Genomic DNA, 16,838 nt, shown 5'->3' on the forward strand with positions numbered 1-16,838 from the left:
TAATCCCATTCCTCCAAAAAAAAAAAAAAATACAGTTTAAAAGACTAAGAGTAAAGTCTGATATCTCCAATGTATGTATCTGGGAATGTCAGGAACCTCAGCCCCAATGATGAACATTTTTTCCCTCTCTCAGTGCCATTATGGACTAAAGAACACCTGCATAATTGTCGCCATTCTGTCATCAGCTCAATCAACACCAAAGAGATGCTGTAAGTTACTATATTTTCAAAATGCACAGGGAAAACATGCCATTTTCATTTTAGCTGCTGAACATATTGCAAAACCACTGCAGAATTTTGTTGCTGATAGGCATGTCAGCTTTCAAGACTGACTTACTTCTATTTTTAGTTTATTATATGTGCTTGAGAGCTGGCAAAGTTTTCAAAACAAATTCATATCTGTGTAATCTGGTAGGTAAGGCCTATTTTAAAGACAAATTGCTTCCTTTCTAGAGTGAATCTCTTCAAGTATTAGAATATAACATTCTAGATTGTATGGTCTGTTTTCTGGATTTGAAACAGTTCAGAAATTTATTAGGAGGTTTGGTTGTCTTGGATAATACCATAACAAGATATAGTAACCCCTCCTATGTGATAAATCTGAATGCTCAGGATAGTTTTGTAGTAGCCTAAGTGTAATGCATCATTACCCCAAGGCTCTACTTTCTCCAATTTATGTGCATTCTGCTGGTTGAATCAAATTGATGAAAAGCCTATTTTCTCAGAACATAACAAACCAACAAGAACCTTTCTAGGACTGCAAATATGTTTAAGAAAATATATAAATCATTGCTTGTCAAAGATTAAGGCTAATTTAAACTCACTATCTGGAAACCCTTAAAGACTTTTTTTTTTTCTTTCCATCACTGTCTGTAAAGTAAGGTACCTCATTAATGTAGTCTAATCAATTCTTAGCAGTTCAAGGCTATAAACTAGTCCAAGTAGTAACAGCTTCGAAGTGGGAATGAGGCATGGGGTAGAATAGGAAGGCCGGTCACATTCCCCCACTGTCTGTAATCCACAAAGACATGTTCTCAAAAACGAACTGAGATTGCTTTCATGAAAGGTGTATAATTCTTTTTAGCATTGCTCATGAGCCAGGCAATACTCTGGATGGAGTTATTAATGAGTTTGTATAAACTTCAAAACTTAAACTGTATGTAAACACTGACCAATTGACTTTTTCTGCCGAGTAACATCAGCTTGGTTGTATATGTTCCCCTTGCCATCCTATTTTCTTTGGAAAACAAATATTTGCTTTGTTCAATATTAGATTATTCAACTGGACACCAAAATTTTGGCTGTGGCTGATTCCCTATAAATTTAAAATGACTCGACCCTTTGCTTAGTGTGTTTATCCCCTTTGTTAACTAGATGATTTAACCAGGAGTTTTATAGATATTTTACATGGTAAGGATGAAAGTGTGTCTAATATTATCATTCATTCATTCTCCCAAGAGGCAATGATTTTCTTGCTACCATATGTCAATATTTCTTTGAGAGATCGGTGTTCTCATCCATCCCAGTGGGGTCCACAAGGTAGCAGGCACAAGAACTCTGGGCTCTGGTAGAAATAACAAGGGGAAACTGAATGAAGAAACTCAGCTACTGAAGTATCAGTTGGAGACAGTATTTTAAGTATGCATAAAACTGTATTGCTTAATTATGACACATATCAATATATCAGAAAAATATGCATGGTCCCAACTTAAGATGGTTCAACCTAATGATTTTTCAACTTTATAATGGTTTGAAAGTCATGGGAATTTAGTAGAAACCATACTTTGCATTTTAAATTTTGATTTTTTTCCCAGGCTAGTGACATATGGTATAATTTGTACTGTCTTGTGATGCTGGCCAGTGACAGCCAGCCACAGGGTGAACAGTAGATACACTTACAACCGTTCCATTTCTCACTTTCAGTATAGTATCCACCACATTACATGAGACATTCAATACTTTGTTATAAGATGGGCTTTGTTTAGATGGTTTTGCCCAACTGCAGGTTTACGTAAGCGCTCTGAACACACTTAAGGTAGGCTAGAATAAGTTATGATGTTCAATAGGCAAGGTGTATTAAATGTGTTTTTGACTTACAATGTTTTCAACTTACAATGGGTTTATCAGGACATTACCCTGTTGTAAATTGAGGAAGATCTATGTGTGTGTGTTTATAAACATTAAACTGCTTCAGGTATCACTCAGAAATCTGAATTTATTGTTGATTCATTCTTTCCTCCTACATTATTCTGATGTCAGTTCGACTTAATGCTACTCTTTGACAGACCCTCTCATAGTCTCTTTCTAAACTACTTCAGTGTCCTGCTAAATAGTCCCATCTACTTCCATTCATTTGCCTGCTCAAACTAATCCCCTGCTCTGCTCAAACACACACACAGATATGACCATATCAGTCTGCTAATTAAAAACCTTTGCTCCCCGGGGTGCCTGGGTGGCTCAGTGGGTTAAAGCCTCGGTCGAGCCCCACACCGGGAATCTCTTCTCCGCGGGGAGCCTGCTTCCTCCTCTCTCTTTGCCTGCCTCTCAGCCTACCTGTGATCTCTGTCAAATAAATAAATAACATCTTAAAAAAAAAAAAACCCTTTACTCCCCTATAACATAAAATTCAAATACTTTAACACCATCAAACTGAGTCCCAACAAACCTCTCCAGATAAACTGTGATCATTATTGTGTCCCTTTCAACATTCTTCCTTATATATGTTTAACATCACAGATATAACCTTTATCTATCTGATCTAACCTTTATCTATCTGATGGATATTAACTGTATTTTAAGCTCTTTCCCTGGAAGAAAAATATTCCTTCAAGGCAGTATTAAAGGTTTTCTCATCAATTTTCCCTCCAAATAGTTTATGGGTTAATTCATTCAATTCATTCGATTCAATCTAGGAATTACGCATTCACTATTTATTATGGATCTACAATGGGTCAGACACTATATAAAGCAAGATCTAGCAAAAACTGTAGTTTCAAACCAAAAATAAGTGGTCACTGCCTTCTTGGAGCTTAAAATTAAATAGAGAAGAAAGACCATAAGCAAATTAGCAAACAAAATTGTGCTGCATGAGTCAAGAATAAATGCCATGAGGAAAGCCAGTGCCGTCGGGGAGCATAATTCCAAAAAGGGAAGAATGTCTGAGATTAAGTTAGAGAAGATGTAGAATCTGAGGCAGGGAAGTAGATGTTGGAGTCTACCTCAGTGTTGAGGGTCTCACAGAAAGGTGATAGACACTGAACGTCAAAGACAGATAAATTTTTTTTTTAAGATTTTTATTTATTTATTTGACAGCGAGAGAGAGAGATCACAGGTAGGCAGAGAGGCAGGCAGAGAGAGAGGGAAGCAGTCTCCCTGCCGAGCAGAGAGCCCGATGTGGGACTCGATCCAAGGATCCTGAGATCATGACCTGAGCCAAAGGCAGCGGCTTAACCCACTGAGCCACCCAGGCGCCCCTATTTTTTTTTTTTTTTTTTAACCAATCTGACTGCCATAGGGAAAATGGGCTGAATGGGAGCAAAACTGGAAGCCAGCAACCCATTTGAAGCCAACTGCAGTCCTGTAAGATGAAGATGATGCAAACTTTGACTAAACAAGTTCAAGACAACAGAGATGAAAAGAAGGGGCAAAGTGGAATTTACATTGAACAATGAAAGTTTCCTGAATTAAAGTGAATGCAGAGACTAGTAAACAGGCCAATTAAATATAGAGATAGGGAGTGAAATAAGAAGGAATTGCCAAGTTCATTTAAAAAAAGTTGTTTAAAGGGGCACCTGGGTGGCTCAGTGGTTTAAGCTGCTGCCTTCAGCTCAGGTCATGATCTCAGGGTCCTGGGATCGAGTCCCGCATCGGGCTCTCTGCTTGGCAGGGAGCCTGCTTCCTCCTCTCTCTCTCTCTCTGCCTGCCTCTCTCCCTACTTGTGATCTCTATCTGTCAAATAAATAAATAAAATCTTCAAAAAAAAAAAAGTTGTTTAAAGATTGCTCATTTATTTGACAAAGAGAAAGAGAGCATTAAGCAGGTTGACTGGGAGGGAGAGGGAGAAGCAGGCTCTCTGCTGAGCAGGAAGAAGGATGTGCGGCTCCATCCCAGGACTTGGGATCATGACCTGAGCCTAAAGCAGATGTTTAACTCACAGAGCCCCCTAGACGCCTCTCATTTTAAATATTTTTGAGCCTCAGAGATGTCAAGCAGAATGTGGAAATACACGATGGAACTTCTTTGGTCTTTATCGTGTTTGAACAAAAAAGCCATCAGAAAAAAACAGGGAAACAACCCACGTTTTAGTTTATGAGTTAGACTCACAGTGTGGCTTGTGCTGAGGAGACAAACAGCCTTTACGAGCACTTGAGACAGCCGGGAAGCACTTGCTTAGACAAGGAGGATAACATATCCCCAAAGTAAAAGGGCTGTATATGTTTTGATTGAGTTAAATCAGTATGAAGCTTCAGAGCCCAGCTAGAGGTAGAAGTAGGTAAGTTATCCAATGGAGGATTTCAGAAAGTCTTTAAGAAAAGCTTATAGTTTAATAGAGTTGTTCAAAGTACATCAGACAGCATGTGCACATGTAGTTCTAAAATGTCCTTATGGAAACCTACACTTGGAAGTGTTGCTGGGAAGAAACATTAATTGCTAAGTAAATAAACTCAACTGCCTTACTCTGGGTTATAATGAGGAAGTTCACTGGCAAGTTCAGTCTTGAACGTGAGCTGCTGCAATTTCCAAGCTATTTGCTTTTTCTTGGTTCACGCTGTCATCTACCTAAGGCGTATCCCTTCATGCCAGAAATCACAAGGATCTCTCTTACCTCTGTTTCACTTCTGAAGCATGACTGCCTGTCTTATTGATGTGCTTTCCAATGTGCCCCTCCCTCAATTGGGTAAATTTTGCAAATAACTATGGCCTGTATTTTAATTTCACCGTTTATATTTGGTTAAAATGAATCCAGTCATTTCCTCCTAAGGCTGAAATGAATAGACAGAAATTTAATTTCATTTGCTGGAGAAAACTGTTGCATGTGCTTTTTAGAGCATTCCTAAGAAACAAGATACATTAATCTAAATGTTTTATAGTATTGCATATTTTCTCCGAAAACATGACTTTTCAATCACAGGTTAACACTTCAGTCAGAAAGGCTGTATAAATCCTAGTTACTAAAAATAACACTGCCTTTGCCCAAATAGCAGGTGCATAATTATGGAAAAACAAGGAAACTATGAAGTGTTAGGACCAATCATATCTTTGACGATAGCGCCAAATGTCAAGTATGACTGTCAATGAGAAGCTAAGAGATTCTCTGCCTTTTGATGAACAGGCCTGCCAGGATTAGGGTTGGTTCACTCTTGAGCAGATAGACAAGCTAATGAAAATTAGGATGACTTTTCCAGATCCAGATACCGCAAAGCAGCTGGTTCCTGTTCAGCTTCAGACTGATCAGGGCATTTATTGGACAAGAGCACAGGTGAAAGCCCACGCACATACTAGAAACCTAAATAAACAAAGTTACCAATAAAGTCAACAAGCTCCTTAATAATTATGCTCTACCTCCCATCTTGATAAAATACATCATTGTGTCAAAATTTCTATTTTTCTTTTCACCTTTTACTCTTTCCTGGGATTTACTTGCATATTTTTTATTTCTCTCTGACTCCACTTGTACTCATTCTCAGTGATTTAAAGAATTAAATATAAAAGGTAACTATATTCGAGGGGTAAAAATCTGAATGTATATTAATCAAAAATTAATATAGCTAATTTAAAAATTTTTTTAAATCAAAATTATTCTTGATGTTTAAAATATTTTCCTCTAGCTTCATGTAGTGGCAGTATCATAGCCAATGAGGTTTATCTGAGGTGCAATTATTGCTAATTAAAATGTTTTCTTCCAAAATATTCAAAATTTCTATTCAATTTCATAGATAATATAGAAATTATAAGTGAAGAAAATAAAAAGTTAAGTAAAATTATCTGAAGTTTAATTTCATGTAACTAAGACTAGATTAACATAATTATTTCAGAAAGATTAAACTATCTGTGATTCTAACATTAATTGTATATCCAGTTGCCAATATAAAAATCAGAAATACTCTTTATGTACATTCAGGAGCCGCCAAACTTTTTCTATAAAAAAATCACGCAGTAATAATTTTAGGTTTCGGGCCATACATCTCTGTTAAAACTACTCAGCTCTGTCTTTGTAACATGAAAGTCAAAAGGATGGTACATAAATGAATGAAAATGACTGGGTTACCAACTTCCAGGCATAGGCAGAAGGCCAGATTTTTCCTGTGAACCACAGTTTGCTGAACCCTGGTTTAGAATTACATAAACTTAACTTTAAGGGTGATTTGAGTTGTTTAATGTTGGAATGTTTCTCCAGGCGTCATACACAACTGTTGAAATATCACAGTAATTCATGAGAACTTTCATAATCACAAATTATAACATAAAGAGTTAAAAGAAAAATGGGAGAATCCCTTGCAATTGTATTACTGAAACTAAGGGTTTGGCAAGATAATTAATTTGACTTTTCTCATAAGCATTTATGCTGTTCAAGTCCTTTCGATCTGTCTCTAAGGTAGAGACAGCACAACCTGCAAACCTTCATGGTATTAGAAGCAAGTGAACTTTTGTTTGAGGATGTATTCTAGAGAGGGAGTGTTTTATTTGAATGGTGTGGGTCATGTTACTGGTAAAGTTATGCCAGCCCTAATAATCAAATCCTAAGTGACTTAAGTTTCCACATGTTGGTGAGTAAATGTGTGTGTGCGTGTTTGTGTGTGTGTGTGTTTCCATTCTCGTATGCAAGTGGACTCAGCAGAGATTAACATATATCCAGGAAATGGCCTAATGGAACTTTGACCATATCTTGGTTCTTCCCCATGTTACCTGTGTGACCCAGAGAGGGTTTCTTAGAATGGACTCTAAAAACAACTTAAACATCACTTGTTCTGATTAAATGTACACAAAGACCTTGTATTTGTTCTGAAAAATAATAAGAATTCAATCCCTATTTCTTGAAACAAATATCTCCATTCTCCAGTTCATCTTTTAGAAGCTGACAGCTTAGCTTTCTCCAAACATCAAGGGTTTCGGAAGAGCAGAGTGGAGAAAATAAACATAAGACCATAACTCTAACAGAACTTCAGGACTTTTTCATGTGAAATGTGACTAAGCTTACCTGATCTGAAACCAAGTGACATGATACCATTGTGTGGCACTTTATGCACATTTCTCATACCACCCTGGGCCTCTTCTGGTGTACTTCTATTGGTGTCTGTGACTCAAACTGCATTCAAAATATCATGGTCTCAGACAGCTGCTCTGGGTAGGGAAGCGCAGTGATAACCACCACAGGGTGGGGCAGGATGTATGGGAAGGATACCATAACAACTGAAGTTTTTCATTAAATACCAAAATGTATATAAAATCATTTAAAGTTATTCATGAGATAAAACTGAGTTTAAATAACAGATATTCAAACATAGTACGTGTCCAGAGTAAAACTACTTTTCCTCTTGAATCTGTACTTACAATATGAGAACAAGATTTCACTGTTGATAATGGTGGCTATCAGTTCCAGAGACCCTCTGCCTTGAAACAAAGGGAAGGTTACTACATGCCGAAGATCAAGAACTAGTTGCCACCTCATTCATTGTCTTTTTCAATGTTAATAACTATCAGTAATGATCAGATTAGGAAAATGAAGTTCCAAAAGTTTCATTTATTTCTGTAAAGATAAAGGACACTACTCTACATCTGTTTTGAATCCAAAACTCATCCCTCCTAGTCCAGTACCATAAAGCAATTACCCAACTGAATCAGTGAGATTGGGTTGTAATTGTAACCTTCAACCACTACGGAAACAGAACTGGTTTCAAACTCAGTGTGAAGTAGTGGTCAGAGATGTTCCCTCTACCCCTTCTAGTACCTTCCCCATTCCTGTGATTCTGTGGTCTCATTTCCCCCAGTGTGCAACTCGTTCCATGCAAACAAATACAGATTCTTGTTTGCCTTGCTGGGTGAAAGTTTCACTAAACTGTTGTAACATGTTACTTCTTCCTGACTTGTAAGTAACCAGTAGGTTACTCCTGACTCACTTTTATAAAGAGCTCCAGAAGATATTTTTAAAATTCCCTGGAGATTTAGAGACAAATTACTACCAGCGGATTCAAAGGAACAGGGACATGAGATGGGGGTAAAATTTGTGAAAGGTGAAAGTCTGTAACATACAATGGTAAAAACATTAGATTGGCAGCTGACTTATCCACAGAGACCTGGCAGGCCAGAAAGAGCTGGCATGATATATTCAGAGCACTAAACGAGAAAAACATGCAGCCAAGAATACTCTATCCAGCTAGGCTATCATTGAAAATAGGAGAAATAAAAAGCTTCCAGGACAAACAAAAACTGAAAGAATTTGCAAACACCAAAACAGCTCTACAGGAAATATTCAAAGGGGTCAACTAAGCAAAGAGAGAGCCTAAAAGTAGTAGATCAGAAAGGTACAGAGACAATATACAGTAACAGTTACCTTACAGGCTAATAATGGCACTAAATTCATATCTCTCAATAGTTGCCCTGAATGTTAATGGACTAAATGCCCCAATCAAAAGACACAGGGTATCAGAATGGATAAAAAAACAAACCCCATCAATATGTTGCCTACAAGAAACTAATTTTAGACGCGAAGACGCCTCCAGATTTAAAGTGAGGGGGTGGAAAACAATTTACCATGCTAATGGGCATCAGAAGAAAGCTGGGGTGGCAATCCTTATATCAGATCAATTAGATTTTAAGCCAAAGACTATAATAAGAGATGAGGAAGGACACTATATCCTACTCAAAGGGTCTGTCCAACGAGAATATCTAACAATTTTAAGTATCTATGCCCCTAACGTGGGAGCAGCCAACTATATCAACAATTAATAACAAAATCAAAGAAACACATCAATAATAATACAATAATAGTAGGGGACTTTAACACTCCCCTCACTGAAATGGACAGATCATCCAAGTTAAAGATCAACAAGGAAATAAAGGCCTTAAATGACACACTGGACCAGATGGACATCACAGATATATTCAGAACATTTCATCCCAAAGCAACAGAATACACATTCTTCTCTAGTGCACATGGAACATTCTCCAGAATAGATCACATCCTGGGTCACAAATCAGGTCTCAACCGGTATCAAAAGATTGGGATCATTCCCTGCATATTTTCAGACCACAACGCTCTGAAGCTAGAACTCAATCACAAGAGGAAAGCTGGAAAGAACCCAAATACATGGAGACTAAACAGCATCCTTCTAAAGAATGAATGGGTCAACCAGGAAATTAAAGAAGAATTGAAAAAATTCATGGAAACAAATGATAATGAAAACACAACGGTTCAAAATCTGTGGGACACAGCAAAGGCAGTCCTGAGAGGAAAATATATAGCGGTACAAGCCTTTCTCAAGAAACAAGAAAGGTCTCAAGTACACAACCTAACCCTACACCTAAAGGAACTGGAGAGAGAACAAGAAAGAAACCCTAAACCCAGCAGGAGAAGAGAAATCATAAAGATCAGAGCAGAAATCAATGAAATAGAAACCAAAAAACAATAGAAAAAATCAATGAAACAAGGAGCTGGTTCTTTGAAAGAATCAATAAGATTGATAAACCCCTGGCCAGACTTATCCAAAAGAAAAGAGAAAGGACCCAAATAAATGAAATCATGAATGAAAGAGGAGAGATCACAACTAACACCAAAGAAATAGAGACAATTATAAGAACATACTATGAGCAACTCTACGCCAACAAATTGGACAATCTGGAAGAAATGGATGCATTCGTAGAGACATATAAACTACCACAACTGAAGCAGGAAGAAATAGAAAACCTGAACAGGCCCATAACCAGTAAGGAGATTGAAACAGTCATCAAAAATCTCCAAACAAACAAAAGCCCCCCCCCAAAAAAACAAAAACAAAAGCCCAGGGCCATATGGCTTCCCAGGGGAATTCTACCAAACATTTAAAGAAGAACTAATTCCTATTCTCCTGAAACTGTTCCAAAAAATAGAAATGGAAGGAAAACTTCCAAACTCATTTTATGAGGCCAGCATCACCTTGAACCCAAAACCAGACAAGGATCCCACCAAAAAAGAGAACTACAGACCAATATCCTTGATGAATACAGATGCAAAAATTCTCAACAAAATACTAGCCAATAGGATTCAACAGTACATTAAAAGGATTATTCACCATGATCAAATGGGATTTATTCCAGGGTTGCAAGGTTGGTTCAACATCCGCAAATCAATCAATGTGATGCAACACATTAATAAAAGAAAGAACAAGAACCATATGATACTCTCAATAGATGCTGAAAAATCATTTGACAAAGTACAGCATCCCTTCCTGATCAATACTCTTCAAAGTGTAGGGATAGAGGGCACATACCTCAATATTATCAAAGCCATCTATGAAAAACCCACCACAAATATCATTCTCAATGGAGAAAAACTGAAAGCTTTTCCATTAAGGGCAGGAACATGGCAGGGATGTCCATTATCACCACTGCTATTCAACATAGTACTAGAAGTCCTAGCCTCAGCAATCAGACAACAAAAAGAAATTAAAGGCATCCAAATTGGCAAAGAAGAAGTCAAACTATCACTCTTCACAGATGATATAATACTATATGTGGAAAACCCAAAAGACTCCACCCCAAAACTGCTAGAACTTGTCCAGGAATTCAGTAAAGTGTCAGGATATAAAATCAATGCACAGAAATCAGTTGCATTTCTGTACACCAACAACAAAACAGAAGAAAGAGAAATTAAGGAGTCAATCCCATTTACAATTGCACCCAAAACTATAAGATACCTAGGAATAAACCTAACCAAAGAGGCTAAGAATCTATATGCAGAAAACTATAAAGTACTCATGAAAGAAATTGAGGAAGACACAAAGAAATGGAAAAATGTTCCATGCTCCTGGATTGGAGGAATAAATATTGTGAAAATGTCTATGCTACCTAAAGCAATCTACACATTTAATGCAATCCCTATCAAAATACCATCCATTTTTTGGTGGGTAATGGGGAGGGCACGTTTTGCATGGAGCACTGGGTGTTGTGCAAAAAGAATGAATACTGTTACACTGAAAAAATAAATAAAATGAAAAAAAAGAAAAAAAAATACCATCCATTTTTTTCAAAGAAATGGAACAAATAATCCTAAAATTTACATGGAACCAGAAAAGACCTCGAATAGCCAAAGGAATATTGACAAAGAAAGCCAAAATGCGTGTCATCACAATTCCGGACTTCAAGCTCTATTACAAAGCTGTCATCATCCAGACAGCATGGTACTGGCACAAAAACAGACACATAGATCAATGGAACAGAATAGAGAGCCCAGAAATAGACCCTCAACTCTATGGTCAACTAATCTTCGACAAAGCAGGAAAGAATGTCCAATGGAAAAAAGACAGCCTCTTCAATAAATGGTGCTGGGAAAATTGGACAGCCACATGCAGAAAAATGAAATTGGACCACTTCCTTACACCACACACGAAAATAGACTCAAAATGAATGAAGGACCTCAATGTGAGAAAGGAATCCATCAAAATCCTTGAGGAGAATGCTGGCAGCAACCTCTTTGACCTCAGCCGCAGAAACATCTTCTTAGGAACATTGCCAAAGGCAAGGGAAGCAAGGGCAAAAATGAACTATTGGGATTTCATCAAGATCAAAAGCTTTTGTACAGCAAAGGAAACAGTTAACAAAACCAAAAGACAACTGACAGAATGGGAGAAGATATTTGCAAATGACATATCAGATAAAAGGCTAGTGTCCAAAATCTATAAGGAACTTAGCAAACTCAACACCCAAAGAACAAACAATCCAATCAAGAAATGGGCAGAGGACATGAACAGACATTTCTGCAAAGAAGACATCCAGATGGCCAACAGACACATGAAAAAGTGCTCCACACTTTTCGGCATCAGGGAAATACAAATCAAAACCACAATGAGATATCACCTCACACCAGTCAGAATGGCTAAAATTAACAAATCAGGAAATGAGAGATGCTGGCGAGGATGCGGAGAAAGAGGAACCCTCCTCCACTGTTGGTGGGAATGCAAGCTGGTGCAACCACTCTGGAAAACAGCATGGAGGTTCCTCAAAATGTTGAAAATAGAACTACCCTTTGACCCAGCAATTGCACTACTGGGTATTTACCCTAAAGATACAAACATAGTGATCCGAAGGGGCATGTGTACCCGAACGTTTATAGCAGCAATGTCTACAATAGCCAAACTATGGAAAGAACCTAGATGTCCATCAACAGATGAATGGATAAAGAAGAGGTGGTATATATACACAATGGAATACTATGCAGCCATCAAAAGAAATGAAATCTTGCCATTTGTGACGACGTGGATGGAACTAGAGGGTATCATGCTTAGTGAAATAAGTCAATCGGAGAAAGACAACTATCATATGATCTCCCTGATATGAGGACGTGGAGATGCAACATGGGGGGCTAGGGGGGTAGGAGAAGAATAACTGAAACAAGATGGGATTGGGAGGGAGACAAACCATAAGTGACTCTTAATCTCACAAAACAAACTGGGGATTGCTGGAGGGAGGTGGGGTTGGGAGAAGGGGAGTGGGGTTATGTACATTGGGGAGGGTATGTGCTATGGTGAGTGCTGTGAAATGTGTAAACCTGGTGATTCACAGACCTGTACCCCTGGGGATAAAAATACGTTATATGTTTATAAAAAAAAAAAAAAAAAAAGAAAAGAAAAGAAAGGATGAATACCCAACTTTTGTTGCAATATGGATGGGACTGGAAGTGATTATGCTGAGTGCAATAAGTGAAGCAGAGAGAATCAAGTATCATATGGTTTCACTTATTTGTGGAGCATAACAAAGGACATGGAGGATTTGGGGAGATGGAGAGGAGAAGGAAGTTGAGGGAAATTGGAAGGGGAGGCGAACCATAAGAGACTATGGACTCTGAAAGACAACCTGAGGGTTTTGAAGGGGCAGGGGTGGGAGGTTGGGGGAACCAGGTGGTGGGTAATAGGGAGGGCACGTATTGCTTGGAGCACTGGGTGTTGTGCTAGAACAACGAATACTGTTATGCTGAAAAAAATAAATAAATAAATTTAAAAAAAATTGTGAAAGGTGAGATTTCCTAAAATATCTGTATTTTATTAGTAATATGCATTGTACTTATTTACAAGGTGGAAACGCAATTTTACCTTATATTAGGTCACTAGCAGATGTTTTGAGAACAGAGAAGAGTTCCTACCTTGGTATTTTAAGAGCTTAACTTTTTTTAGCCCCACTTCCAGATGCCTTATTGTTATCTGTGACTTTCTCACTGGAAATTATGTAACTCTTCTAACACAGAGGTTACTCAAATTAAACAAATCTGTAATTATAGTCTTTTGCAAGCAAGATAAACCATAAATACTATACCTGCACATTAAAAAGCTAAATACCAGCAATAAAAATTTTTGCCATCGTTTCCAGTAGGAAAAAGAAAAAAGCTGTGTGATCCGATGGTTAACTAAGATTTTGGATTTAATATCTATTAATTCCATGACAGACAGCACTATTCCCCAAACTAGTGATGATCAGATAGATAATGTGACAAGTTCTCTCAATTGTGTCTTTCAATTTGAGAAAGTGTGGCCTCTCATGTGTCATTATAAAGGGCACCTTTAATTCCCTCTCCCACACCTTCTCAGTATTTACATTAGTAACATTGCACCATAATTGTATTTTATAAAGCCCAAGACTCATTTAAATGCCTGAAAATTATGCCAAAGGGATTTCATTTACCACTGGCTGTGTAGGGGATAGAGTTATACAACCCCTATTAATGCTAATGGGACTTCATGAATAAATCTTCAAAATTCCAGAGAAAAATGTATCCCAAGAAGGACATGAAATGAAGAAAATAGGCTCACCAGAGCAAAATTAAATGGCAGTCTGATTTTCTGAGCTAATGCCTCATAAAAATAGAAGTCACTTACACTTAAAATCATTTAAGAACAGTGATTTCTTTAGTAAGAATTCACAAATCTCTTTGACAACTTAACTCATAATTTAAACAAATAACAATTTTTATTATTGGCAATTACCTATAGCTTTCTGATATGGAATGACCTGAAGTCCTTTTATATAGTATCCCAGTTCCTCATAATTGTCACTGAATGAGGATTTAGATGATAAAATACATTTTTAGAAATAAATCACCATGAAATTATACAATTGCGGTTTTAATACTACATATTAGAAAGTACTATCTATGTGAACTTCCATAGATACGAGAAGAATGAAACATTTTTATATTGCTCATTGGAAAATGGTGTAGCTATTTTTCAAAAATATGGTGTCAGTCTTTTAAAACTAAAATATGATTATAAATATTAAACAAGTCATTCTCACCAGGTTTCTTATATGTTAAAAAAAAAAAACCAACCTTATAAACTGCTAAGATTTAAACTTCTATTTTGGATGATTATTTATTTATTTATTTATTTAATAAAGAACTAACTTATTTTCATGGAGCAACTGGGACTTTTTCCATTAATGATTTTGGTGTTTCATTATTTTAAGAGTTGTCTCCACATACAATAAAAATGGAAATATAAGTGTATTCAAAATCAAATTCATGCATACTAACATAATCATATGTTGTTAAAACTAGTCCTATATAAATTTATTAACCTTTACTAAAATTATATTTTATAAATATGTCAATACAAATGAGTGACTTTTGAACATAGAATACCTTTTGCTAGAAAGTGTTTGAATCCATTAATATCTCTCCAAATAATGGATGGTTTAGTATTTCAATTCTTAGGCCTCTAGGTAGATGATCCATTTTCCTAGTGAAATTCTTTTATGAGACAGGGGTTTACTACATAATGTACCTCAACTTTTTTTTTTTTTTCCTTCCCACTATATTTTTTTGGTAATCTCTTCTGGAGTTAATTACTCCCATTTGTAGGTGATGAAATGTGTAAGGAACCCACTTCAAATGTTGGCCTGGCTATGATCATGGTCTTTCCCTTTCCTTGAACTCAGAATTAAGACTCTTGGCTTTTGTTTTTTATATTCCAGTCCCAGCAGTAGTTTTCATTGTAGACGTTATCTCCAGGCCATCTTATCCTTTCTAGCACTAGTCTACAACCAGGCTTGAGTTTCTCCAGGACTACATGATACGGATTTACCTATGTCTTAAACTACAAGGCATTCTCTCAGTAGCTTAAATGCATTTTATTTGTAGACAACTGACATGACATATTTTTGTTCTTAAAAACTATGCCTCTGCTCCAAATAAATTGAGGTAAAAATAAATGAAGAGCTCAAAGGGATACCAGTCCCATTTGTCTAAGTCCTGGTGTTGTGTGGATGAAGAGCACACCAATCGTGACAACAAGTGATACATTCAATGTAATAAGCAAATTTGTTAACATTGTTCCATTTCTAAACCATCCTTAAAGAAAATCATATATGGGGTCACACCATCCTTGTGACAGTCCAGCAGAGCAATCATGCCGTCTGGATTCCTATCTTCATCAGTAATAAACTGGTAGTTTTTGAAATTAGCAAAGATGTGCTTGATTTGTTCTGCGGTCCCTGTCATAAATGGTTTTACACCTTCTGGCCTCTGTTCTTCAAATTTGCCTTTGACTGATTTCATATAGTCTTTGATGTACTTCTTGGAGGCTTCTTTTGAGAAGCTGGTTTCCATCACTTGCAGGAAGCCCAAATGATGGTTCGTGATAATAGCAATGCTAATGATTACGTGCTTTTGGCACCTTCATCCTTGGGGCCTTCAGTGGAGACATTTCCACCAAGAAGTGAGTCAACAATGTTACTCTCTATCTTACTAACCATCGCCCCCTCCCCCGCCCCCAGGCACAGCCCATTGGCGATCTCCCGGATTTTGTAGATGTCAGAGAACATCTCCTCATGACTAATGAGGTCCCAGGAGATGATTATGACTATGGCTGGAGAGAGACTACTGTGGCACTAGTGTAGCAGGAGCCTGGAACCCTGAGTTAGCTGGATGCAGCCAAACTGCACTCAGGGGAGGAGGTGGGGGGCAGAGATAAGCAATGCACCTTGACTTTTAAATGTTATCTGTATAAACTGATTAATAAATAACTTACTAAAACGGTCAGGTGCAGAAGAGCTTATTAACATATATCTGTCAAGATGAGGTTTTAATTCTTTTAAATGACAAATTAACAACAAAACAAAACATTTCAACTGTAAGAACACAATACGCATATGACATATTTGGGTTTGTATCCTTTAAATATTATTTGAACTTTTTTAAACATAAACTTAACTTAGTACTGGCTGTATAAATTAGATTTGTTAAGATTCAGCATCATCACACCCACTTACTTCTTAATATAAGCAAAGCAAGTGGGAGAACAGGAATGTCAGAGGTCCTCTGGAGCCATCATTCAGAGAATGCATACATTTAAACCTTAAAATCTGATGACTTCCAGACACTTCACATCCTAACTTTTCATGGCCCAGACTAGTTGATAATACAACAAGTTCAAAGGGAGGGAAAAGGCATCATATGCAAACACCATTGTTAAAACACATATTATCTGATATCCAGAACAGTATGGTGAGAAGAGAAAGGGCTTTAGGGTCAGATAACCTAGCTGAATCTTAGATTAGGTATGCTTAGGAACTGTGTTACCTGAAGCATGTCCCTATAATGGGTGAACTTCAGTTTCTTCTGTAAGGACCTATTTAGAAACTGTCCCTGCCCTCCCT

The 16,838-nt window shown here is 37.2% G+C and overlaps 2 pseudogenes; one reads left to right on the forward strand and one right to left on the reverse strand.

Annotated features, from left to right (window-relative positions):
- The first annotated feature begins 5,825 nt into the window (after positions 1-5,825).
- LOC123941036 lies at positions 5,826-5,937 on the forward strand (annotated as a pseudogene).
- Positions 5,938-15,503: 9,566 nt separating this feature from the next.
- On the reverse strand, positions 15,504-15,935 carry LOC123940828 (annotated as a pseudogene).
- Positions 15,936-16,838: the final 903 nt, after the last annotated feature.

The sequence above is a fragment of the Meles meles genome, chromosome 4 (assembly GCF_922984935.1).
Source record: "Meles meles chromosome 4, mMelMel3.1 paternal haplotype, whole genome shotgun sequence".
NCBI lineage: Eukaryota > Metazoa > Chordata > Mammalia > Carnivora > Mustelidae > Meles > Meles meles.